Source organism: Oreochromis niloticus, linkage group LG23, assembly GCF_001858045.2.
Source record: "Oreochromis niloticus isolate F11D_XX linkage group LG23, O_niloticus_UMD_NMBU, whole genome shotgun sequence".
NCBI lineage: Eukaryota > Metazoa > Chordata > Actinopteri > Cichliformes > Cichlidae > Oreochromis > Oreochromis niloticus.
In genome coordinates this window covers 12559269-12584292 of record NC_031986.2, presented here as the reverse complement: position 1 = coordinate 12584292, position 25024 = coordinate 12559269, and the positions used below count along the sequence as shown (strand labels likewise).

General features: G+C 39.8%; 1 protein-coding gene across 2 annotated transcripts in view; it reads right to left on the bottom strand.

Annotated features, from left to right (window-relative positions):
- LOC100702575 (interferon-induced protein 44) overlaps window positions 1-25024 on the bottom strand; it is a 179940-nt gene that overhangs the window by 47616 nt on the left and 107300 nt on the right. The gene's annotated exons all lie outside the window — the stretch shown is intronic.

Genomic DNA, 25024 nt, shown 5'->3' with positions numbered 1-25024 from the left:
ATTGAACCTGTACCCGGGGGATAAGCGCAGTTAATACAAGGTTTAAACAAAACACACACACACACACACACACATACACACGCACATATTTAAAACATGTGTAATACTGTATTTACCTTGTGTTTTTTAGAGGTGTTGTTTGCCCTATATAGCTTTGTGATCCTGTAGAAAGAAAGAGAAATACACATTTTAATGTTACTATGTGTGAAACAGGTAAGATTGCTTCTAAACAATGAGGCACAAACTGTTTTGTGTGAGAAGAAGAAACACAAACCTTGTGTAAGTGGAACGTGGGGTGTCCCGGTGTGCCGAGTTCCTAAAAATCAGGCTTTTGTTTAGAAAAGAAAACAGTTTGAATATTTTATGATATACAGCTGTATAAATTTAAGAATCCATTAATAGTCTTGTTTTACCTACCATATATGTTGTCCATGTTAAAAAGAACGCTCTTAGGTTTGCTGCCCGTGCTGATGAACGAAGTGTTATGCTCTCAAGGGTCGTTGTAAAGGGTTAGTGTGCCTGATTAGGGCATTTTTATATAGGTGGGGCTTGTTTCAGTTGACCTCTGAGATGCAGAGATAAAGGTGTGGGGGTGTAAGCAACGGGTGAAACCTGTTTGGAGGATCGGATGGTCAGTAGAAAGTGTAATGGAAAGATAAAAGGTGAAAAACCTTTGGTGGCTCCGTTGGACCTGGTTTCAGTTGACCTCTGACATGATAAGATAAAGGAGACTGTTTGTATTGAAAACTATGGAAGTACGGTTGAGATGCTCTTGATAAGGATGACCTCTTCTGCTGACTGTAGGGGGTCTAACTGTAAGCCCCCCTCTGTCTAACTGTTGCAGAATTAAGAATCCCTGTTTATTTCTAAAGGAATACCTGCTGTTTGTGATATTCTGTTTGAAACTATTACCCCCTGTGTGTTTCAGAGCGCTAAAGAATAAGCAAAATGCTCCTAAAACAGTTAAATCATCTATGTGTGTTTGTGACTAGTAGATGATTATAGGACTATCTGCATTAAAGGAACATTGGGGGTTGTTACAGTGATAGTGTGGCTATGTGTGAATATGTGTTTTTTAGAAGGTGGAAAAAACTTTCTGTTTAAAACTATTAGCCTCTGTGTGTTTCAGAGCACTAAAGAAAAGCAAAATACCCCTAAACTAGTTAAATTAAATCATCTATGTCTAAATAACAGAACTCTGAGACCTATACAATCCTTTAAAACAGCTTAATTAAAACACATAATGGTTTCATTAAATAAAACGCTATTAAACACATATGACCCCTGAACTCACAAGCATGTGCAAAGTCCGTTCACGCGCACATGCCCTCACATGAATGCGCAGGGGGATAGGGGAGGGGGGGGGGGGCAAAAAAAGTATAGGTATATTACTACTTTCATGACTACTAGGTTTACCTTGTCAGCTTTGTGTTTATTGTTTGCATTCAGAATAAATTCAACCATGCTGATACTTTGTTACCACTGCCTGTGCAAGAGTACCGACATTGTAACAGGAAAGAGTGTAAAAGCATTACTTTACAGACTATAGTTTAGTTAATGGGTTTATTGTTGTTAGACATCATATCTACCACAGAGTGTTATCTGTTGTAATTACTGCTGTACTATATGCACCAATTTTTGCAAGCAACCCCATATGTCAACCCACATGTCAGAGCGGCACTTGAGTATTCTTTGGTCCACTGAGAGATTTATCCAATTAAGCTATGATTCTGTGTTCATATCATTTTGCATTATCTGCTTCTGTCCCATGGTTAATATTATGTTTTGTTGTCTTATTATCACAATATCACAAACTGTTAATGTTGAGGCCAAAGCAGTACTTACTATGGACTGTCGTACTGCCCAGTTGGTATCCAGAGACTGCATTTCCTGTTTTTCAACCCATGTTTGAGGAAGTCTGTTCTTCTCCTGTTTATCCAAAGTCTGCACTGGCCACACAGCCCCACAGCATGATGGAACCACCACCATATTTTACTGTAGGTAGCAGGTGTTTTTTCTTGGAATGCTGTGTTCTTTTTCCTCCATGCATAACGCCCCTTGTTATGTCCAAATAACTCAATTTTAGTTTCATCAGTCCACAGCACCTTATTCCAGAATGAAGCTGGCTTGTCCAAATGTGCTTTAGCATATCTCAAGCGGCTCTGTTTGTGCGTGGGTGGAGAAAAGGCTTCCTCTGCGTCACTCTCGCATACAGCATCTCCTTGTGTAAACTGCGCCGAATGGTTAAACGATGAACAGTGACTCCATCTGCTGCAAGATGATGTTGTAGGTCTTTGGTGCTGGTCTGTGGGTTGACTCTGACTGTTCTCACCATTCGTCGCTTCTGTCTATCTGAGATTTTTCTTGGTCTGCCACTTCGAGCCTTAACTTGAACTGAGTCTGTGGTCTTCCACTTTCTCAATATGTTCCTAACTGTGGAAACAGTCAGCTTAAATCTCTGAGACAGCTTTCTGTATCCTTCCCCTAAACCATGATGATGAACAATCTTTGTCTTCAGGTCATTTGAGAGTTGTTTTGAGACCCCCATTTTGCTACTCTTCAGAGAAAATTAAAAGCGGAGGGAAACTTACAATTGACCCCCTTAAATACTCTTTCTCATTATTGGATTCACCTGTGTGTAGGTCAGGGGTCACTGAGCTTACCAAGCCAATTTGAGTTCCAATAATTAGTTCTAAAGTTTTTCGAATCAATAAAATGACAACAGTGCCCAAATTTATGCATCTGCCTGATTTTGTTTAAACAATTATTGCACACTTTCTGTAAATCCAATAAACTTCATTTCACTTCTCAAATATCACTGTGTTTGTCTCCTATATGATATATTTAACTGACATTTTTTATTGTAACAACCAACGATTTATACAGGAAAATAATGACTATTAAAAACGTTTGCATCCCACTAGTAGCTTGGATTACGGACTATTTAACAAGTCGACCACAGCATGTCCGACTGAAGAGCTGCCGCTCAGATAACATCCTGAGCAGCACAGGGGCGCCGCAGGGGATGGTCCTATCACCCTTCCTCTTCACCCTCTACACATCTGACTTCAGGTACAAGTCTCAGACATGTCATCTGCAGAAATTCTCTGATGACTCTGCCATCGTGGGCTGTATCAGGGATGGACAGGAGGAGGAGTACAGGAGTGTGGTGGACAGCTTTGTCGAGTGGTGTGAGCTAAACCACCTACAACTTAACATCACAAAGACAAAAGAACTGATCGTGAACTTTAGGAAGCAAGCTCCTCCTCCTAACCCTGTCACCATCAGTGGGGCTGATGTGGAGATCGTTGAGGACTACCGGTACCTGGGGGTACACTTGGACTGTAAACTGGACTGGACCAAGAACACCAATGCTATCTTCAAAAAAGGGCAGAGTCGGCTTTTCCTACTGAGGCGGCTCAGGTCCTTCAATGTTGGTAGGAAAATGCTGACCATGTTCTATCACTTGGTGTTGGAGAGCGTTGTGTTCTTTGCAGCTGTGTGCTGGGGAAGTGGGGTGAAGACAGCTGATGCCAACAGGCTGAACAAACTGATTAGAAAGGCCGGTTCTGTCCTGGGTGTCAGAGTTGAGAACCTGGAGGAGGTGTCTGAGAGGAGAATGCTAAAAAAGCTTCTTTCTATCATGGACAACCCCTCCCACCCCATGCACGCCCCCATGATGGACCATCGGAGCAAACGCAGCAAAAGACTCATTGCCCCGAAATGCAGAACTGACCGCCACAGTAAATCCTTTGTGCCGGTGGCAATAAGACTGTATAACTCTTCCTCACTCTGTAGGTGATTCTCCTGAGACGATTACCTATGCTATTCTGTTCCCTCCCAGACCGTGCAATATTACCCAAGAGTACTTATTGAATATTTGTTTCCATCCCCCCATCATATGCTGCTACTCCCTTTATTCTATTGCACAATACTATGTCACTTTCTGGAATCGCCTGCACTGATAGTTAAGTTATTTATTCACCAGGATATAGCTATGTATATTACTTCGTTAGAGTTATTTGATACCATGTCTTGCACTATCCTACTACTGTATATTGCTGTACACTGTTCTTATTGTATATATTGTGTATCTTATATCTTATTCATCTGTTCCTCTGTCTCCCCTGTTGCTTTGAGCATGTACAGGACAAAAGAATTTCCCTCGGGATAAATAAAGTTGTTCTTATTCTTATTATTCTTATTATATTTAGGGCTGTACCAGGTGACCCCAAATCCTCCCGTAGTTATGTTGCAATAAGTGGAGGCTGCTGAGGAATTCCCATGTTGCATTGAGTATTTCCTCTTCAGAAAATCTTTTATTCACTATGTCTCAGAAAAAATACTGTGAATAAATGTATTTTTTTATTTTAGATTTGAAGGAAATGTCTGTAAATAATGCAGATGATTCACTGTCAATCTACAGAATTTTCTGTTTTACCAGTTTTGGAAAAGTCAATGACTTCCGTAAAAAACACAAAATCTCATAGCAAAAAAATAAAAGGACATTTTATGATATTTTTAGGAAGTTATTTTTACAGTTTATAGTGCTCACTCATTCCTATGTTAAACTCTTTTCCAAATCTGGTAATTTGAGGAGACAGAGATGATGCAATTGCTCCAGCAATTTTTGGTTTGGCCTGGGATAGGTTGGTCACTCTTGAATCTTGTTTTTCATGGTCAGAGTGAAGTGAAGCTGTGGAAAATTTGTTCAAATCTGGCCCTGGATATGCAAAAGTCTGATGATGTTGATTTTGCTGGTCTGTGATTTTTTTCAGGCATTTTTTGTAAATGTTAGTTAATTTTACATTTCATTGCTGCAATTTCTAACCGTTTTTTTATTTGTAAATTGAATATTTGTATTAATTTAAGTTATACTTAATTTGAGTTCAGAACTTTGAGCTTGCTGTATTAGTTCCTGGCAGTATTCACTTTTAATCCCACATACCCAATCTTTAGTTTCTCAGTGACAACCACGTTTGCACTTTTGGTTCAAACATACAGTTAAACTCCATGGTTTTGTTAGCACATGGAGATACTGTAGAATACATGTAGAGCAAATCAACTACGTGGCTGATATGCAAACTCTGATCCATGAAAAGCTGATGCTTCAATGCTTTTTTCTTTCACAACTAAAGGTAGAACCAGGTATCTTGTACACTATGGTAATTAATAACAATAAACTAACTAAGCTAACTTATTATCATTAGTCAATAATTACCACACACTAAGAAACAACTTTTCAACCAATAATTTCATTCCAAAAAATAAGAGTGAATGACACATACAAACAAAGAAGCTAAAACGGACTAATGTGGACAAGAAAAGAATTCATCGAAGCCACATGACCCAAATAAAACTAAAAGCATGCTTATATAAAACAAACTCGGCCTAGATCAGTGGAGGAAATGGAAGAGAACCACTATCTTTGTAGCACAATGGATATTCAGGTATCGTAATGTGTTATCATTTCAATATTGTAGGAAAAACAATGATTAAATACAATTGCCATATAGTCCAATATCCCGACATATAGCACGAACTACCACGAAATGAAATTATAACTAGCTTCGGGTAGCTTCAGCTTACTCTTTGGCTGATTTTGCTTTGCCATCATTACAATCACAGTCACACAAAAATACTTTCATCAGAAACTTCATCTAACTGATTTTTGCTTTGTTCTTATTTTCTTTAACTTTTTTCTTTTGCAAATTAAATCCAAATAACCTTCACAGAAAATCAATACATGTACTTTTGTACTTTTTGTTATTTACTGTATGTTAAAAATGTTAACTATAAGAAAAATGACAGCTATATGCATGTAACCTGTTGTCTGCTGTGTAACTCAAATCATTTCAGTCCTCGATGTTAGACTGTCCTCTGTGAATTAGGGATTTATTGTTTATTTAAAGGTATTATTTTAAGTCACATTTGTTTTATAAAGCCTCCAGACTCCAGACTCCTCTTTTGCTATGCAATTGGGAGCTTAATCAAATTCTGGAGATTGTTGGACTTTCAGTCAGAGTCAGACTGTTATTTATGAAACTAATAAGTTTGCCTTCTCAGCTTTGTGTTTAATTATTTCCATTCAGAGTAAATTCAGCCGTGCTGATACTTTGTTACTACTGTCAGTGCAAGAGTAGCAACACTGTAGCAGTAAACAGTGTAATAGCATTGCTTTACAGACTATATTTCAGTTAATTAGTTGATTGTTGTTATGTTTTCTACAGTCATTGTGGTAATGTTCCCAGCTAGCTAGCGTTCGGCAAGGGGGCTGCAGCGCTGCATTATGGGATCTGTAGTTTGTGTGTTATTAGCGCCTCATATCGCCGGGCCATGCATAACAATAATAATAAATCTGTATAAAATGATCTCGCGGGCCAGATATAAATGTCCGCCGGGCCAGATGTGGCCCGCAGGCCTTGAGTTTGACACGTGCTCTACAATCTACAATCTGGTGTGTGTTTAAGACTGCTGCCCTGAGAGAGGACAGTTCTGTGGATCTAGAGGAATATGCATCAGTGGTTACCAGCTATATTCGCACACGCATTGACAATATTTTCCCCACCAAGTGCTATAAAGTATATCCAAATCAGAAACCGTAGTTGAACTGTGAGGTATGTTCCATGCTGCATGTAGAGGCTAAGCCTACACTTGTAGCCACTGACTCACTTTTGACTTCAGGGTCCTCTGGTTCTAAGGAGCATTCCATTAGATTGGTGGGCTAATCACTTTCTGGCTTCTGCAGAAAGCCTGGTGCTTCGATTCAGCGACTGCTATGAACAATGTTCCTGGCCTTGAGCCCTCTTGTAGCATCATCTGCTGGATTTTCTTTTGTGCTAATGTGGCCAGATGGGCTACTCGCTCGCCACTGCCCTGTCTCTCTCGCTGGCCTGATTGCCCTCGCTCTCTTCTACTCTCGGTCTCTCTGTTAGGCCAATTTGCCTCAGTAGTGCATCCTTCAACCTGTGCAACCTTTTTCGGTTTTTAAGAAGATTTTATATTTCCTGGGGGTGAAATTCCCCTAAGTAGCGTTGTCATTTTTATCATTTTTTTATATAACCCTTTTTGACCACTTGGCCACACTAACATATCTCCGTTGTGATCCTTTAGTTGCCGTTGTAATGAATGAGACTATTTGCCACAAAGGCAAGGAAACGTTTATCCTCATTCATTATGTATATGAGTACAGATGTACTATCTGTACAAAATACAGATTGGTTGAGGTAAATTCTCAAACTGAGCCCTTAAATAAAGGTCAATCCAGATGGCAATTACAGCGGCTGTACGTTCCAGATTTGGAATAGTGACTGGTTTTAGAGATGTAACCTGGAAAGGAGAAAGCATCTGCAAATCATTGAGCTAACCTTTCCACCTCTGAAACATGTTTTGGGGTATTGGTTCATCCTATCCGACGTTCCTTTTGCAAAGCTCTTCCTGCATTATTTTGGCAGGCAACAGGACTGGTGCAAGAAGTCCCAGTGGATCGTAAGTAGAGGTAGATATTGAAAACATTCCACATCTAGGATTTTGAGGAACAATTTTAAAGTCGAATGAATCAGTTTACACACACCATTGCAAGCCCAGAGCTCTTTTTACAGGAGGTTTGTCTCTGTCAAGAGTTAGTTCTTTGAAGTCTTTAGCCCTTTCCTTCTCTGGGATACTTTGCAACGGATGATCTGATATCCTCGTGTTGGTGTTATTCCCTCGTCATCATAAATAATGTTGTTCCAGGCTCAACATTGCAAGTGACCAATCACATTGTTGTGACATCCCCCTTTTGTGCCTTTGAAAAATACCGCCTTAAAAAAAATCTACTTCACTTGCGAGAAGAGAAACCGCTTCCGATCCAGGAACTTGAATTCTTTGCATTTCAGGATACTTTTCTTTAATAAATGGTAAGCACTATACATATTGTCCTTACAGAGGCGGTTTCTCTTCTCGCAAGTGAAGTAGATTTTTTGAAGGCGTTTGTTTTTTTCGAGGTCGCGGATGACGTCAGGAGAAGGTGATTGGTCACTTGCAATGTTGAGCCTGGAACAACATTTATTATGATGACGAGGGAACAACACCAACACGAGGATATCAGATCGTCCACTTTGCAACAGGGTGCGATTGGTACTGACCCCCTTGGTCAGCATAAATCCTCCCTTTTGACAAAGTACTGAAAGATCTTTGACCAAATTGATAGCATCTGAGGTGGACACCACACTCTTCAAACAGTCATCCACATAGAAGTTATTTTTTACCGTTTCACATAATATTCAGTTTGATTGTCTTCAGCTTCTTTTCTCAAAGCAAAGCTGGTGCAGCTGGGGAAGACAGTGCACCAAAAAGATGAACCGTCATGCAGAAGTCAGTCATATCCTTGCTCAGATCTCCACCTGGCCACCACAAGAAACACAGAAAGTCCCTGTCCTCTTTGGCAACTTTAACTCGATAAAACATTGCTTTTATGTCACCCATAAATGCAACTGCATCCTGTTGAAATCTAAGCAAAACCCCAAGCAATGTGCTTGTGACATTAGGACCTTGTATGAGCTGATGGTTTCATGATGTCCCCTGGAATGATGCCCCACAGTCAAATACTGTTCTTATAGATCCTTTCTTGGCAGACAGCGTGATGAGGAATGTACCACTTCTTCCCATTTTCTCAAGCCAGCTGCTGTCATCCATGACGTTTTTATATTCTTTATGCAACTGTTCATTATGAAGAAGTTTTCTTTTTTGACTTTGCAGTCTTTGTTTATGTCGGGGGAAATCTCCCAAATAGAAGGCTGCCAAAGTAAAACAGAGACACAGTGAGACAATATAATCAATCACATGTACATGGGTGAACGTCTCAGAAGAGAGTCACACAGTGTACTTCTTTATTCGTGCATTTATAGTCACTGGTGACAACAGTGAATACGTCTATTCATAGGCAGAGGAATGTTAGTGCGTAGGGAGTGAAGATAAGAGTGGTTGAGGTGTATGTGTGTGTGTTGTGAGATTCAGAAGGACGCAGCCCTTCTTCTTGTTAGAGAGCGCAGATAAAAGTATCCAGCTCTCCTCTTCCTGCTTGTTCAGCTATTATCGCTGTGAGAAAGAATTTATAAAACAGTCTTGTAGTGGACAACAGTCTAAGTCATCAAAAGGTCAACATACAGTATTCTATCATATGCAAACTTATATCATTAAAAGCTTATACTGACTACTAAGTACAATTTTCCATTGACATTCCCTCCTGTTGTCAGTATAACTTTCAAGTGAGATATCAGCAGTGTTGGGTAAGTTACTTTAAATTAGTAACTTAGTTACATTACTAGTTACTTCTCTAAAAAAGTAACTCAGTTACTTCAAGTTACTCGTTACTTTCAAAGTAACTAGTTACTAGGGAAAGTAACTTTGGTTTTACTCAGAATTCTCTTGTTAATGTGTTGCTTCCATAACTGGATACCCAGCCAGATTGCCAGTCTTCTAGCTTGCTTACTTGCCACAAGTGCACTGTGCCACCTACCAATAGAAAGGAAAAAATAATGTGCACATTTCCACGAGAGAAATCCCACGCCTGGACCGTCGTTGACCGCCGCCATGATTCTAGCCTGCTTTTTACATCCAACACAAAAACTGCAGTCGTGGTGCTTTTGATTGTACTCAGAACTTGGAAATTCTGCCTTCTGAATAGGAAGATGTAGGTAACACCAGACTGCAGATGAGCTGCATACAGAGCTGGACTGGGCATTTTGACTAGAGACCGGCCCACCATTATAGGAAAAATCATAAAGCCTTTGAATGAAAATAAACACTGTTGTGACAGTGATGTACACTGTTCTGATGGTATATATGTATCAATCTATCAATTGTTTGTTGTAAGACTCAGATAATTATTTTTTTTTAAAGCGAGACATTTTAAATGAGAATAATAAAGAAAAGTATTTCCTTGTCCCCCCCTTTCCCTGTTAATGCCCTACCTGCCCCCCTGGCAAAACTTTGCTAGATCCGCCCCTGCACAGTTACCAGCTGTCAGCTACTTAGAAAAGGATCCTGGTGTTATTTGTCTGTCAGAAACAGTTCATAACTTCCCTTCAACTCATCCATGTCACCTAAAAGGTAAACCTGTTTCTACATCACCTGTTCAGCTCTGATGATTCAGTAAGGACATCTCCTGGTTTCATCTTCATGTTTCCCTCTCACCAGATAACCAAACCGATATCATGACCAGCAGCTTTACAGCTGTGGCTCCAGCAAACATCAGCTGATACTAGCAATTAATATTAAATAAATTCTAACAACAGCTGATCAAGCTTAAACGTGCTGCTGTTGTTTAACGCGACATCCGCTGGTTTCCTCTTTCTGGCGCAAAGTGGGCGATAAATAAACAAGAGAGAAAAGCCGATCAGCTGATCATTGATCAGTTTCGTGATTGAAGTAGAAACAGGAGAGGAGAGAATGAGAGAAGAAGAGGCAGCTGTGCAGCTTCAGCTTTGTGTCTTTTTCATTGTAGCTGAAGTCCGGGACAAACTGTGTTCCTTTTCACCTCAGTACGAAACGCGAAATATTTTCTCTGAATACCAGACGATTCTGTTTTTTACGGGACGGTTGGCAACTCTAATAATTAACCGTATGAACAAAATAAAGTTCAACATCAGTAACATAGCACCCACACAGCTGTATAGAAACTCCGTCATGCTAGCTAGCACGCAGTACGAAAATGTCAGCATACCGAAAATAAACTCCACCTAAACTTGGTTTATATCTGACCCAGATAGACTGCAGGTCATAACTTCTTACCTGAAGTTCAGTTCACCTGACACACGGACCGGCGGCCGCTTCGGGTCTCTCCTCTTGCCTCCCTTTTCCTTCATCCACCTGCTGGCTTCCACCACTTGCTAATGTTATTGAATCTGTGGAAGCCCCGCGATATCCACCACACGAAGTAACGAGTAACGAGCCTATCTAAATCCCAGTAACGAGTAACGCGTTCCTGGTTTTGGCATAATAACTAGTTACCGTGCTCGTTACCACAATAATAACGTCGTTACTGTAACGCGTTACTTAATAACGCGTTAGTCCCAACACTGGATATCAGTATGTAACATCTTGTTGTACAGTTTCTATCACACCATCATTAATCACACAAAGTCTTCATGCTCCAACAGGTCGGGGTCATCATCATCATCATTTGTCACGGCTATGTATGCAGCAACAGTGGAAACAATTATACAGTTAATCATGAGTTTTAGACATGGCAGGATACATGTTACAAAAACACAAAATAAAAGTGAAAATACAAAAAGGGATAAATAGAATAAATAAGAATAAGAATACAAAGGAATTGCAAGTATTTCAAGTATTGAAGTCTACTGCACCGTTGGTTTTTAACAAAAAGTATTGCACAGTGAAAAGGGAGTAGTAGTCTTTTTAGCAGTCACTTGTATTATTTACATAATCCTGATTTTGGGCCTGCTGGATCTGTCTCAAGGCGTTCAGGGCATCAGTCATGTTTGATGAGTGTACATTGTCTGATGTGTGTATGTGTCATTTCTCACTCAATCAACAAGTGCACGTCTGTTCAGGTGTGTGTTTCTCTTCATTTTGAGTCAGTGTGTGTAGATGTGTATGTTTGTGTATGTTGGCGTGTTTATCACTTTCCTGTTCTGGTGTTTTGGGTAAACCACGGCCTGAAGCGTGCCCTGGGGTCCTGTGGCTGCACTGCAGAGACATCTCTTCGTCGTCGAGTCCTCGTGGCGTTTCCCGTAGTTATTCTGAAGGTGTGGTCAGAGATGAAGATTGGGGCGCAGATGCCAGTCCATCCTGGGGGCAGTATGAAATAGGCACGTCGTCCACACAGCCAGGCCATTCCTTGCACCCAGTAGGTGCCATTAGAGGGGTTGGCTGTGTTCACAGGGGCACCTTCTCCGTTTCCAGCGGTCCGATTACAATTAGTGGTGTTTCCCAGCGGTCTGTTACCATTGTCTTGTCGGTAGCACATGGAGTGGTTCTTCCCTGGGGTTTGGTCCAAGAACACTGGGAAGTGAATGGATGTGTTCCGGTTCGTCACGTTGAAGTTGATCCAGAAAAGTTGGTCACACGTTCCATTGTCAAGTCCAGCGTCTTCAATGGTGATTATCTCGTGTTGGGGTGGTCCCTGAAAGATACTAAGGAAGTTAAGCGAGTAGATGGTAGATGAGCTTGTCTCGTTGATGATGATTTTATTATGCTGATAGCCAACACCCGAAAAGCTGGCGGCACGTTTGGCTTGTGTTTTATTCTTTATTGTCCTCGAAAAGTGCGAGGAGTCCTGCTAGGAGCAGGAGGACAGCTGCTAGGACGGCGAGTGTCTTCATGACAGCCAAACACACCTAGATCCTCGGGTGAGTAGACTACTGGCGAGAAGTAGAGGGCGGGATATACCCAATCAGCCCTCTCTTCACCAGGTAGATCACCAGAAGGTAGGGGTGCTGGAGTCTATGAGTCTGGGCTGTCACTCACTTTCTTGCAGTGACTTTGGTGAATCCAAGATGGTCTCTCTGCTATCTTACAGGCGGTTGGTGTGGTGATAAGCACTTGGTATGGGCCTTCCCAGCGGGGCGAGCTCCAATTCTTTCTCTGGAGAACTCGAATCAGGACCCAATCACCTGGCTTCAACCTGCAAGATACTGGAGAAGATTCAGAAGGCAGTTTATTGTTCAAAACAATATCTTTGTTTTCTAGTAGCTTCGACATCCATTCTGCTAGTGTGGTCTCTCTGATTGATTTATCTAAAGGTTCACTTGTGATTGGCAGTGGAAATGGTCTGCCATGAATGATTTCAAAAGGCGTAAGTTTTTGTGAACCTTGTGTTAATCTCATCCACATTTTTACTAGGCCTATGCACTCTGGCCACGGCCTTCCTGTTTCTTCCATACATTTTCAAAGTCTCTGTTTTATTGTGCCGTTAGTTCTTTCCGCTAATCCTGCACTTTGCGGGTGATAAGCACAGTGATTTTTGATGCTGAATCCTAGTGCTTCAGAGACTTTGCTGATTACCTCATTGACAAAGTGTGTCCCATTATCTGATCTTATCAGAGTGGGGATGCCATATGTTGTATCGAGAGGAGAAATATTTTACTGCTATTATTTGCTGTTATTTTATAATCATCATTACCATTTCGTGTGATGTTGCATTCAGATGCACTCAGATGTTCAAAATATATTGGTATTATATTAGTCTTTATTACAGGTTCAGTTATAATCAGTTGAATCTATAATTTAAAGGTTTTTGAATGTTTTATATTCTTACACATAGTCTTCAGTGGGTGAGAAAACTGAGTTGCAGGCTGACAGGAAATGCGTCTGCAGAGCATGTTTTGCAGAAGTGAAACCGAAAGCAGAGCGAGTGAAAGCCAAAGAGCCAAAGAGTTAGTCTATTTTGGTAGGGCAGAAATGCAGAAGTTGTGCCTGTATGAGTGACATTTTCTACAGGAAGTGCACATGATGTTCCAGGGAGATAAGCGACAGCGAAGGCGGGCTAACAGGAAGCATCAGCCGTCGACACGAAGATGATGTTCTATGTTAAAAGTCATTGTGGTTTTGGTGTGACGTAAATCTGCCTAGTAACAGAAAAGGGGGCTGTACAATTCTTAACCCCATAAAACAGTTGTCTGAATATGAGAAAGACAGTTCAACACTGATTGGGTTGTTGAACTCACACATGTGTTTATTAAAATACTGTCTAATTGCACACGCCTGGATCTGTGGTTATTTATGGATTCTTCTCTCAACATTGAACCCTTAACATTTGGGGGCTCGTTCCGGTGAGAGAGAGGGAATAACCCCTGGGTGGGGTTATTTTTTGGGTTTTGAGATCCGGGGTCCGTGGCAATTGGACGGGCAGACGGTAATCAGTGGTGAAACTGACCAGGCATTCCCCGGGGCATTAAAGGTAAGACACTGCCTGTTGAAATATATTTCCAAAAGGTGTCACATTGGGCATGTCAAATTAAAAGCCTGGTCACTGTAATTACTGGTGAAGGTCTGTTTTGAGTTTGATGGGAATTTCATGAGCATGCTGGATGAAGTAATGATAAGTGATAAGTAAAAGTACTGGGTTCAAGTCCCAAAGAAATGTAGAAAGTAGGGAAATTGGTCATTTCTGTGGGTTCAAGTCCCGCTGGACATTGGGTCTATCTTGTGATGGTCATCTCGTGGGTTCAAGTCCCCTATGTCCACAAAGGTAGATCTGCCTCAATGTTAATCCTGTTTTGGGGTTGGATTGTTGTTTCAAATTATTGTAAATTTTTCTAGAACGACAGCGGCGTCTGTTAAGAAGCGCATTTTCTCCTTGGTAACGCTTGCACCTGGGCAGGACGCTGACCCTTGGCCTACCCTGAAGAGTAGGGATAGTACCGTCGACAACGGGGGAGAGATTGGGAAACTCCGAAATTGCTAGGGGTTCAAGTCCCCTATTCTTGCGCTTTTTTGGCTACCGGTAAATTAAGTTAGGGCTAGAAATCTGGACAGAGCAGTTCGAGTCTGGTCTGTTAAATTGGTCGCAAAAAACCTGAAGGTTTGCCCGTTCGAGTCGGTTATGGAAAATTTTCGAAATTTGTAGGAGCGACAAGGCCTAAAAATCTGTGCAGTTGTAATTAAAGACGTCTGTAATATAAAATATGAGATCTATGAGTAAGATCAGTCTCTGTGTCAGTAATGCACAGCCGGATGTGCACGGATGGTGTGTGTAAATGCAAATGAGCAGCAGTGACGCGCAGAGAGGGTGGTTTCAGTTTCGACAGAATTGAGCTTTTTGCTAAATGCCTGTATATAAGAGGTTGGTTTTGGTTATTATGAGAGTGTAAATACAGTGTGAATATATTAGTGGGGATGTATAGTAAATGACTGAATTTGGATAGATGTATATTTCGTGAGCCATAAATGTTGGTGTGTTTTATTTTTCAGTTATGTGTGTGTGTGGGGAGAAGCGGGGTGTGAGACGATGAGAGGTTTCAGTTTTCTTTTTCTTTTTTCTTTTGACTTGCTCTTTCTGATCATGGAAGGCATGTCCAAAATACTCGTATGAAAGCGTATTTTGTGTGATTTTAACTGTGTGAAGGCTGTCAGTATTTGATTTGAGTGAATCTGCATGATTTGTCTGAGTGAGTGGAAAATGGAAGTTTGAGAGAGAGAAGGCAGTGTGTGTGAGACGAGTCATGGCGTCTGAAAGAGGTTAGAATATTTAAAAGTGTGTGTGAGAGGAAGGTGTGTGTGTGTGACTGATGATGTCAGGGGAGCACCCAGAGAAATAGACAGAGTTAAATTCTAAGAAGATGAAGCGGATGCATGTTTTAAGAAAAAGTAATAAAGTAATAAAATTATATTAATTACAGGTTTTAGAAAAGAGACAGACTGAGAGAAATAAATACAGGAACTAACAATTACATTAATGAATTGAAAATGCACGTACACAAACTGTTACATGTGAAATTATTGTTGGAAAGTTTAATAAAGAAAGCAGTTTACACTCCTTTAATTTCCAGAACCAGTGTGTCCCCTAGGCCTGATAACACCCTTGCCCAGTTGGCCCCTGTAGTAGGCGGGCATGGAAGGCTGGACAGCCCATGACGGGTAAGATCCCACCTCGAAACCCTGGGACAACCTAAGGCAAGGCGCAGTCACGATTGCTCGAACCTAAGTCCCGGAGTGACCTTGGAGTCACTGGAGGAGACGGGATTTAACAGGTAAGGCCACTGGGCACAGACGAAGGGGAAATGTCATTAACAATGACCAGTGATGAACCAGAGAGAGAAAATACACCCTGTCAAAGGAGTTTGGAGCACTGGAAAAGAAACATTTACAAGATCACAAAGATCATAAAGAAACATTTATAAAAAAATCACACATACAAACAGAAAATGCACTAACCTTACAGAGATAAGCTCATGAAGAGTAATGCATAGATAGTAATTAAAACTTGGCTAAGAACACAAACATATGTAATTAAATCAGCCTGCTAATTTCATGAGGGTTAAAATGGTGTGAATGTTGAAGAAAATACACTTAAAACACACTTGGATAAAATAGAGTTGTTGTGGAATAACTCAAACGAAGCTGTATGACAAGGGAGTGAGTTATGGAAAAAACAAAACAAAAGAGGAGTGATTACTTAGGAGTGCTCTTGCACTGATTTATCAAAGTAAGTGATTAGTATAGAAAGAAAATGAAAATAATTCAATAATGTGATAAAGTTTAAACATGTATCTCTTTTGCCAAGTTAAATTGTTGAGATATGGCTGAGTATGCAAAAGTTTGAGAGCTCGTGTGAATGTGGACAGAGGAGCTTGCTGTGTGTGTGTGATTGAGGCCTTAAAGGAGGGGTAGATTGTTCAGAGGTGCAAATTTGATTAGGAGGTCTATAAATTAGTGTTGACACATTGTTGTAAGGTGTTAGGCTGAATCTGAGTATGGTAATGTGCTTAACCGGGGTTATTGTTGTGTACGAAACGGTGTAGCTTTTGTAGTGTGTTGAATGGGTGAAATTTAAGATTGTTTTAGATTTTTGAGGCTGTTGTTTCTATTTCCAGAGAGGGTGTTTAATTAAGACATGGATATGTCTGAGAGGGGCCCCAAAAATTTTTTGTAGTAGTGCACTTAGAGAAAAAACCTGTCAGGTGATTTTGTTTTGTACTTTGATGAGCTAATAATCAGCTCTCTTTTTTCATTTTTGGTCTAAGCAGGCCTGGAAGAGAGTGAATGGACGGCGCTGACAGAATTACCAAGTACGAAAATCAGGTGGGCTTTACAGAATTATAATTGATTACAATCAGAGACTGATTGGCGGCAAGTCTCTGTCTAAAAATGGATTGTATCGATTCATTCCAGTCAAAAGTATAGAGAACTATTTTCCTGAAGAGGAAAAGGAAATAAAACAACAAATGATTGAGCTCATTTTGCTGATGTGGAGCATCTGATGACGTGCGCGGAAGGCTGCAGATCAGCAAAAAATATCATGTGTGAATGCATGTGAGTGAATGTGAGTGACTGGACTAAGGTGGGAATGAATAAATGTGGACAGATTTATCATGTGAGGAAAAGAAAGGGGATGCTTTGTTTTGCTTTTGCCATAAGCAGGACAAGTGGGAGACTTAAATCTGGGGATGCTGATTTTGGGATATTGATGTTTGTTTTGAGAAAATTATTTACTGGGGTTGGATTATGTTATTACACTATAGAATGCTAAATGCTAAAAGGGGAAACATTGTTTGATGAGATTCAAGTTACCATTAACTGAGGTAACTCAGGATTAATAACTGTTTTGTTTAAGGTTATTTTTGTCATGACACAGACTAGATCATAAAGGGAGAGTTGAGTATGAAATGTAAAGTACAGGGTTTGTTTTCAGGAAGTTCCAAGGATCCAGAGTTCAATGGAGCAACGAGTTGGAGGAGATTTGACATGATGATTAAATTGATTTTGTTCCTTAAACATAGGTTTTCAGGGCTGAAGCAAAACACCGGAGAGGAGAATTGCTGAGCTGTTCTGAGAAATGAAATGACTAACCTTTTTTCCTTTTGATTTGTTAAGCTTGGGTGAAGCATGTTGAGTTTTTTGCCACATGAGATGTGTCAAAAAGAGAGGGGTTTAAGATTTAATTTGTTTAATGTGAAAGGGGTTTTACTAGGATTTTATAATGATTGGGGTTGTTTGATAATCTAGATATAGTAAAACTGAGGACTTGTTAAAAGAAAGGATTAAAATGAACTGAATTAGGTTTAGAAGATAAATTGCTGGTGTTAATAAGAAGTTGTACACCAAACTTAAAGGGGAAATTGTGGGAATAAAGGATATGCGTTGGGGGAAAATAGTGAAGATTTTATGAGTAGAAAATGTGTGATTTCTTTTTGATTTTTAGGATAAGTTGTAACAGTGACATAATGCTAGAATGTTGTTATAATGTAGGCTTTAGAAACAGATAGTAAATAGATTTATTTCTAGGGTAGAGGAGAGCTTTTTATGAGGATGTTAAAAGTCTCGCTGACTCAAATGAATAATATTGGAGATTATATATGTAGAAATGATTTTTTCTTACACATTGCAATCGTGCTCATTAACCGAGTTGAGGTTCGGTCCAGTTGAAGGTCATAAGCTTCGATGAGCGTTATGTCTCAGTCGATATATTGTAGGGGACTTGGAGCAACAGAAGGATAAACAGCATTCACGCTTACAAACACATATGGTTTAAACATAGGTGAGGCCTAGGGCCTGAAATTCCTTTAGCTTTTAACTGAATTTGAGTTGGCCCAATAACAAATGACAGAAAGAGGAACTGAATAGGAGTTTTGCTTGTAACTAAACTGAGTGACATATAAAATATTGAGATAACACATGCAGCTCTAACTTAGTCCTCTTATATAAAAAGCAGTTACAGAATAACAAATACTTGTTGAAGCAAAACAGAAGCAAAGGGAGAAAGCTTATATATGTTGGTTAAGTCTGATAAAGTTTAAGTTAGAAGGAGTCATTACATTAAAAGCAGCAAAATGAAATAAAATGATAGATTCAAACAGGTTATCACCCAGGAAATGGGAGTTCAAAATACAGTTAGAGTTCAGCTTTTAGCTATGATGAAGTTTATCTAGGAGCAATTAACTATGTGCTTACACTTAGTGATTAAAGTGGTTGTTTTTTCTTTGATCCTTTTAGTAGAATAAGCCCTTATAATGATTTTATGATGATTTTTCTTGTGAAAGGTGACTTTAGATGAGAGGCAGGCCCTTGCAGCAGTGACCGTTTTGTGTACAGGATGTTGATGATCAGATAAGGAGCAAAGAGGAAGCACATGCAGAGACGTGCTTCCTCCGATTCTCTTAAAGGCAGTGCTGTGAGAGTTTTACAAATGCTGAGTACGGTTGAATGAGATATAAAAATAAAAGTCAAAAACCAAATACAAAATTAGGTTCATGTTTTGAGTAACATTAAGGTTGAGTAACATTAGGTTTGAATAAAGAAGACAACTGAGGGACATAAGGCAGGGAAGCCGTACTAGGGAGAAAGTGTTTTGTTTCCTTTGCAGGTGGCCAGAGTTCCACTAGAGTGGGACCCAGAAGAGGAGCAGAGACCACTTAAGCATGAAGTGTTCTCAAGTGGGAGCGGGCATTTTATAACTAAGACCACCTAGATGACATGAGGTTGTCTGATTTGTTAAGTCACAGGATGCCAAGAGAGGGTCAGAGCTAAGAACAGTGATCCTAAATGTCCATGACGTCAGGGGTGGACAGGGAGACAGTTGAATGGGCCAAGGAGTGACCCAACATAATGTATGGCGACCTCTGGCGTGCCAGAGGTCGAGAGTGGGAGTATCGAGAGGAGAAATATTTTACTGCTATTATTTGCTGTTATTTTATAATCATCATTACCATTTCATGTGATGTTGCATTCAGATGCACTCAGATGTTCAAAATATATTGGTATTATATTAGTCTTTATTACAGGTTCAGTTATAATCAGTTGAATCTATAATTTAAAGGTTTTTGAATGTTTTATATTCTTACACATAGTCTTCAGTGGGTGAGAAAACTGAGTTGCAGGCTGACAGGAAATGCGTCTGCAGAGCATGTTTTGCAGAAGTGAAACCGAAAGCAGAGCGAGTGAAAGCCAAAGAGCCAAAGAGTTAGTCTATTTTGGTAGGGCAGAAATGCAGAAGTTGTGCCTGTATGAGTGACATTTTCTACAGGAAGTGCACATGATGTTCCAGGGAGATAAGCGACAGCGAAGGCGGGCTAACAGGAAGCATCAGCCGTCGACACGAAGATGATGTTCTATGTTAAAAGTCATTGTGGTTTTGGTGTGACGTAAATCTGCCTAGTAACAGAAAAGGGGGCTGTACAATTCTTAACCCCATAAAACAGTTGTCTGAATATGAGAAAGACAGTTCAACACTGATTGGGTTGTTGAACTCACACATGTGTTTATTAAAATACTGTCTAATTGCACACGCCTGGATCTGTGGTTATTTATGGATTCTTCTCTCAACATTGAACCCTTAACAGTTGGAATAAAATGGTTACATAAGCATTTTGCTGAAGTTTCGAAATTTAGAGTGTAAAAGTGTTTTGGAGATTATATCTCCTATCCCTCCTGTTGACGCATGGAGAGTAACTCCATGTGTCACTAAGGCTGCTGTTTTGTGTAGAGATTTTGGAAGTATTGGTTTTCCTTCACAAATCATCAAGTCATCTCTTAGTTGCGCTCCGCATTTCAGCCATTTCTTTTGCTCAGCTGTGGGAGCTGCTTTTTGTTCATCCTTTGTCAGTAAAATTGTTTCCCTTTGTAATTTCATAGTCATTCTTCTGATGTGCTGCACACTTGCAAACTGCTAAATGTCGCATCACATGAGGAGTTTCCTCCCATGTAAACAGATGTGTGCCATGATAAAACCTTCTCCACACACTAGAAACAAAAAACTAATTTCAACCGTTGTTACATCTTATTCACTTATTTTATAATACAGTTATTTTTTCAAATCTAATATCAATCAACTAATTTGCATATCAGCTTATAATGCGCTAAGTTGACAGGTCAACAGAAATGCACGTTCAAAAGATTATCACAAAAGAGAATTTCCTCCATACAGTAAATTACTTGTGTTGCATCAATCAAGCAGAAAGCATCTCACAATTTATTGTATTACCAACTAAATTTATTGTCTGATTACTGCTTGGTCATACCAGACTCTCTCTGTGTCTTTATTTTTCCTTCTCTGTTTTCACAAACGTTTCACCTATTGTCCTGCAAGCTGGAGAGTTAAATGTCAGTAGTGGGTAAATTCAGCAGTTGATAACAAAACTATTAAGTTTTTTCCTGTTTTAGCACCAATGTGAGATATAGAGGCGCACATATAGTGTGTGCTCTAGTGTAAGCTGCTCTTCATTGCATGTATGTGTGTTAGTACGCTTGCATGCAGGGCCTCTGGGCCTGTCTCACCCAAAAGGGCGTTTTCTTAACAGTTGCCTTTCACTCGCGTGTGTTAAGAAAGGCAAATGTGCTTGTAGCCGTTGTGAGATTATTATGCTGTCATATATTACATTATACCTGTAATCAAAATGAGTGAATCATGATACTGCTGGAGGCCACATCATACTTCTTGTGTAATCAGTATGTAGTTTTAGTTTGCATCACACTTCTTAGTTAAAAGAATTTGAAAATCATTAGATTTATTAGATAGGTTTGTATTATCCTATACTGCTGATTCACTGCTGATTTACTGTGAGTGAGTTACACTGTTTCATGACATTTCATACTGCCGAGTTATGAAGAGAATATTGTATTCAGAGAGTAGGGGCCTCTCTCTCTTTTTTTCTTCTTTGTGATAGTAAAGAGAACAGAGCACATGCCACGGGAGCGTCACCCCCACCCTTGGTGGAAGCAGAAAAACAGGGAGCCAAGGTCATAACTCAGGCTCACAAAGAGTCAGAAAGAATGTGAATACTTAGTTTTGTGGCTGTGGCGCATTTTGTATAGCTTCTTTTCTTTGTTTAGTAGCTTTCTGCCTTCACCTGAGGGTGTGCCCTAAGCATGTGACTTCAGGTCTCCATAATTGGAGTTTATTTAAAGATAAATAAGATGATTTCATATATTGCTCGCAGATCATGCACTAAATGGTATTTTGCAGTATTAGCTGTCTTCACCACTTAAACAAAACATCACTCTTTGTTTTATTATCATTATTATTATTATCATTATTATTATCCTGTCTCAAAACAGAAAATGAAATTGTAGTTGTTCTTGGCTGAGAAACACAAAACCTCTCTCTTTTTTTTTTTCTTCTTTTTTTTTTCAAAACAAGAAACTAAGTTTTAATTTTTCAGCCTAGTCACATAAAACAAAACAGACAACCCAGCTCTCAGCTGGCTCTGGACTTATCATCATCAAGGACGCATGGTGAGAGCTACTTCAGAAGTTACAGTACTCATCACTCAAGCAACATTTCAAAAAAAGGAACAAAAAACAAAACTCAGCACACTACACAGAGAACAACAACAATACACAACTGAAGGTGTTGTTCTTGTTTGTTCTCCTTGAATTTTAGAATAAAGTTATTACATCTGCATTAGTAAATCATATGCCTAATCATTATGTGTCACTGTGATCCACAAGTATGATCACAAATTTATTCATTTTTCAACCCAACAAAACAAACAAACAAAAACAAAAAACAAATTGCCTATGGCATCAAGGTTTTGCGTTCATATTAATTGAGTGTAAGCTGCTTTCTTCATTGCAAGTATTTATTACAATACGGTTTAATTCATGCATCTTATCACAGAGTTCTAAATTCAACCTATCTCCTCACACACACACGGTTTCCTGTCACCGACAGGCACACATTTCCTGTTTCTGCAGACTCTGTCTTTCATTGTATTTATAGTCTAAAAACCCTCTTTAATTCTACTAAAAACAATCTAAATCCCTTGATCTAAAAACGATACACCTTTATTTCACACACACTTTTAAATTGAGCTTTTTCAGACATCAGGAATCATCACACACACTGCCTTTTCTCTCAAACTTCCACTTGTTCACACACTCTACTATGAACCTTTGTAGTGTTATTATTACTTATGTTTTATTATTTTTGTACAAATCACACCCAATCACTCAAAACCTACTACTCACAGCATTCACACAGTTAAAATCACTCAAAATATGCTTTCATACGAGTATTTCAGACATGCTTTTCAAGATATATAGAGGTCACTCACTGTACATCCACAGTAATGAATTCAAACTCTATTTATACAATTGTAGTGAGCAAAACCAGCATCTCCATGCACGTCACCGCTCCTCATTAGCTTGGTAGTGTCCACATATTTAATTCAGCTTCTCAATCTTGTAGCTTTAGCTGTTGTATACAGGGTTTGGCTCATTAGTTGTTAGTATAGGTTTGCTCTTCATCTTAACAAAGTCTCATCTAAGATGACAGATTTACAAGCAGGTCAGGTGTCTCTATGCACCTGATTAGTGTAGTTATTTCCTTATTTTCTTCATCTCCTATATCATTGTACTGAGTTTGAACAAACCTTAAGCTTGAATCAGACTACTTTTAACAATCTTCCACCTCACATCATAACTGACTGAGGTGCCTCTTAATATTAATATTATGTTATTATTAATGTTATTATCTTTTTATATAACAGCAATAGTATATTACAATATTTTATTTATATTTTATTTTGCATCCATCGAGGGATGGGGGTGATCTGCAGTTTCACCCCCTCCCAAGCTGGAGACATTTTCCTTTTCACACACTTTCCTTGGCTGAACAATGACAAAACCTTAATATACCTTATACATCTCTCTATTTCATTTAATATGTGTTTGTGTGAGTTATGTATTTTCTTTCATTCTATTCATTCTGGGCATGGTCTTCATCCTAACTATGTTTCATTGTTAAACCTTCTGTTAATGATTTCACACTGGTGTGCCCTGATGCAGATTTAACTATCAAGGTATCACTTGAGTACTTTAAGCTTTTGGTTTAATACTGTTTTGCATGCTCCAGTATCACAAAGCATGGTCATTGGTTGACCGTTGACATGGATGGTTACTGTGGGCTTATGCTCAGATCCTAGGAGTAACTGTTCTATATTGAAGATTTCAGTTTCTCCCTCCCCTTCCCGTTCTAGTCACTTACTCTGGTCTTCACTTCTATTCCTGCAATCTCTTGCAAAATGCCCTTCTTTTCCGCAGTTATAACAACGGTTATCTCTATCATTCCTGTCCCTTCTTTCTTCCTTAAAACCTACATTTCTCCTTCTTTTATTGCCTTAAAAATATTGTAGCTCTTGAGAGCCGTTTTATTTTCTTTTTTGGATCTTTTTCAGTATTTATTTCTGCCTGTAAGGTTTCTTTTAGTTTTGTTAAAGCGGAGGGGCTACACTTTCCCTCCCATGTCGGGCATTTTGTTTTCTTAGGATTTCTCCATCTACATGCACTAATTTGTCCGGCGCCTGGACATTTCTTTTCTAACCACTGCTCGTCAGCAGTGAGTTTTGTTGTTTTATTACCCATTATTAGTTTATGCTTCTTTTAGCGCTTAGTAATACACACACACCTGCGGAGCTTTCACTGGCAGGAGAACAGTGAGAGGTGGCTGACACGCCCTTCTACTTTTGAGCTATTCTCAAAAGCGGTGTCGACTTTATGTGATAAAACACGACCTTCCTCTCAGTTCACCAGTACTTCAGCGACCAACAGTAAACAAATCAGTGGAATAGTTCAGCCTCCTTATTGTGCTGTAAAAATCAACTTATTCCACCACAAAAATAGACAATAAAAGACAGACAGTTTCAACGCGCGTTCACGCTACCAGCCTCTTAAGGCGAGCGTACTGCTTCCAGCCACTGTGGGCGAGCTAGGCCTATTTTACCCTTTCGGGGAGCTACCAATCACTTATGACGAGCTCAATCTTTATTTTAGTGCTTCCAACCCTCTGCGGGCGAGCTGACTACCAGTCCTCAAGACGAGCTTAATGCTTCCAGTCTCTCTTGGACGAGTCTATTTTCTTTTAAGTTTCGTTTTTGCGCAAACCTTTATTATCTCAAAGTAGTCTGTCTTACCTTGGCGCTGGTTTCTTCAGATGCACCTGATCAGCCCCCGACGGTGCGGACCGCTTGTAAAACGTTGACCAAGACCCGAATTCACGCTCTTGGGTTTTATCACACACCTAGTGCGTGAGCTGCCGGCAGACTTCAACGTGGGCTTCTCGCACCGACGGGACCTGGTGAGGCGCCTTCTGTGAGAGCTGCTTTAAATAGGCTGTCTCATCCGGCTCGAAGGACCAAGAAATGTCGGGGGAAATCTCCCAAATAGAAGGCTGCCAAAGTAAAACAGAGACACAGTGAGACAATATAATCAATCACATGTACATGGGTGAACGTCTCAGAAGAGAGTCACACAGTGTACTTCTTTATTCGTGCATTTATAGTCACTGGTGACAACAGTGAATACGTCTATTCATAGGCAGAGGAATGTTAGTGCGTAGGGAGTGAAGATAAGAGTGGTTGAG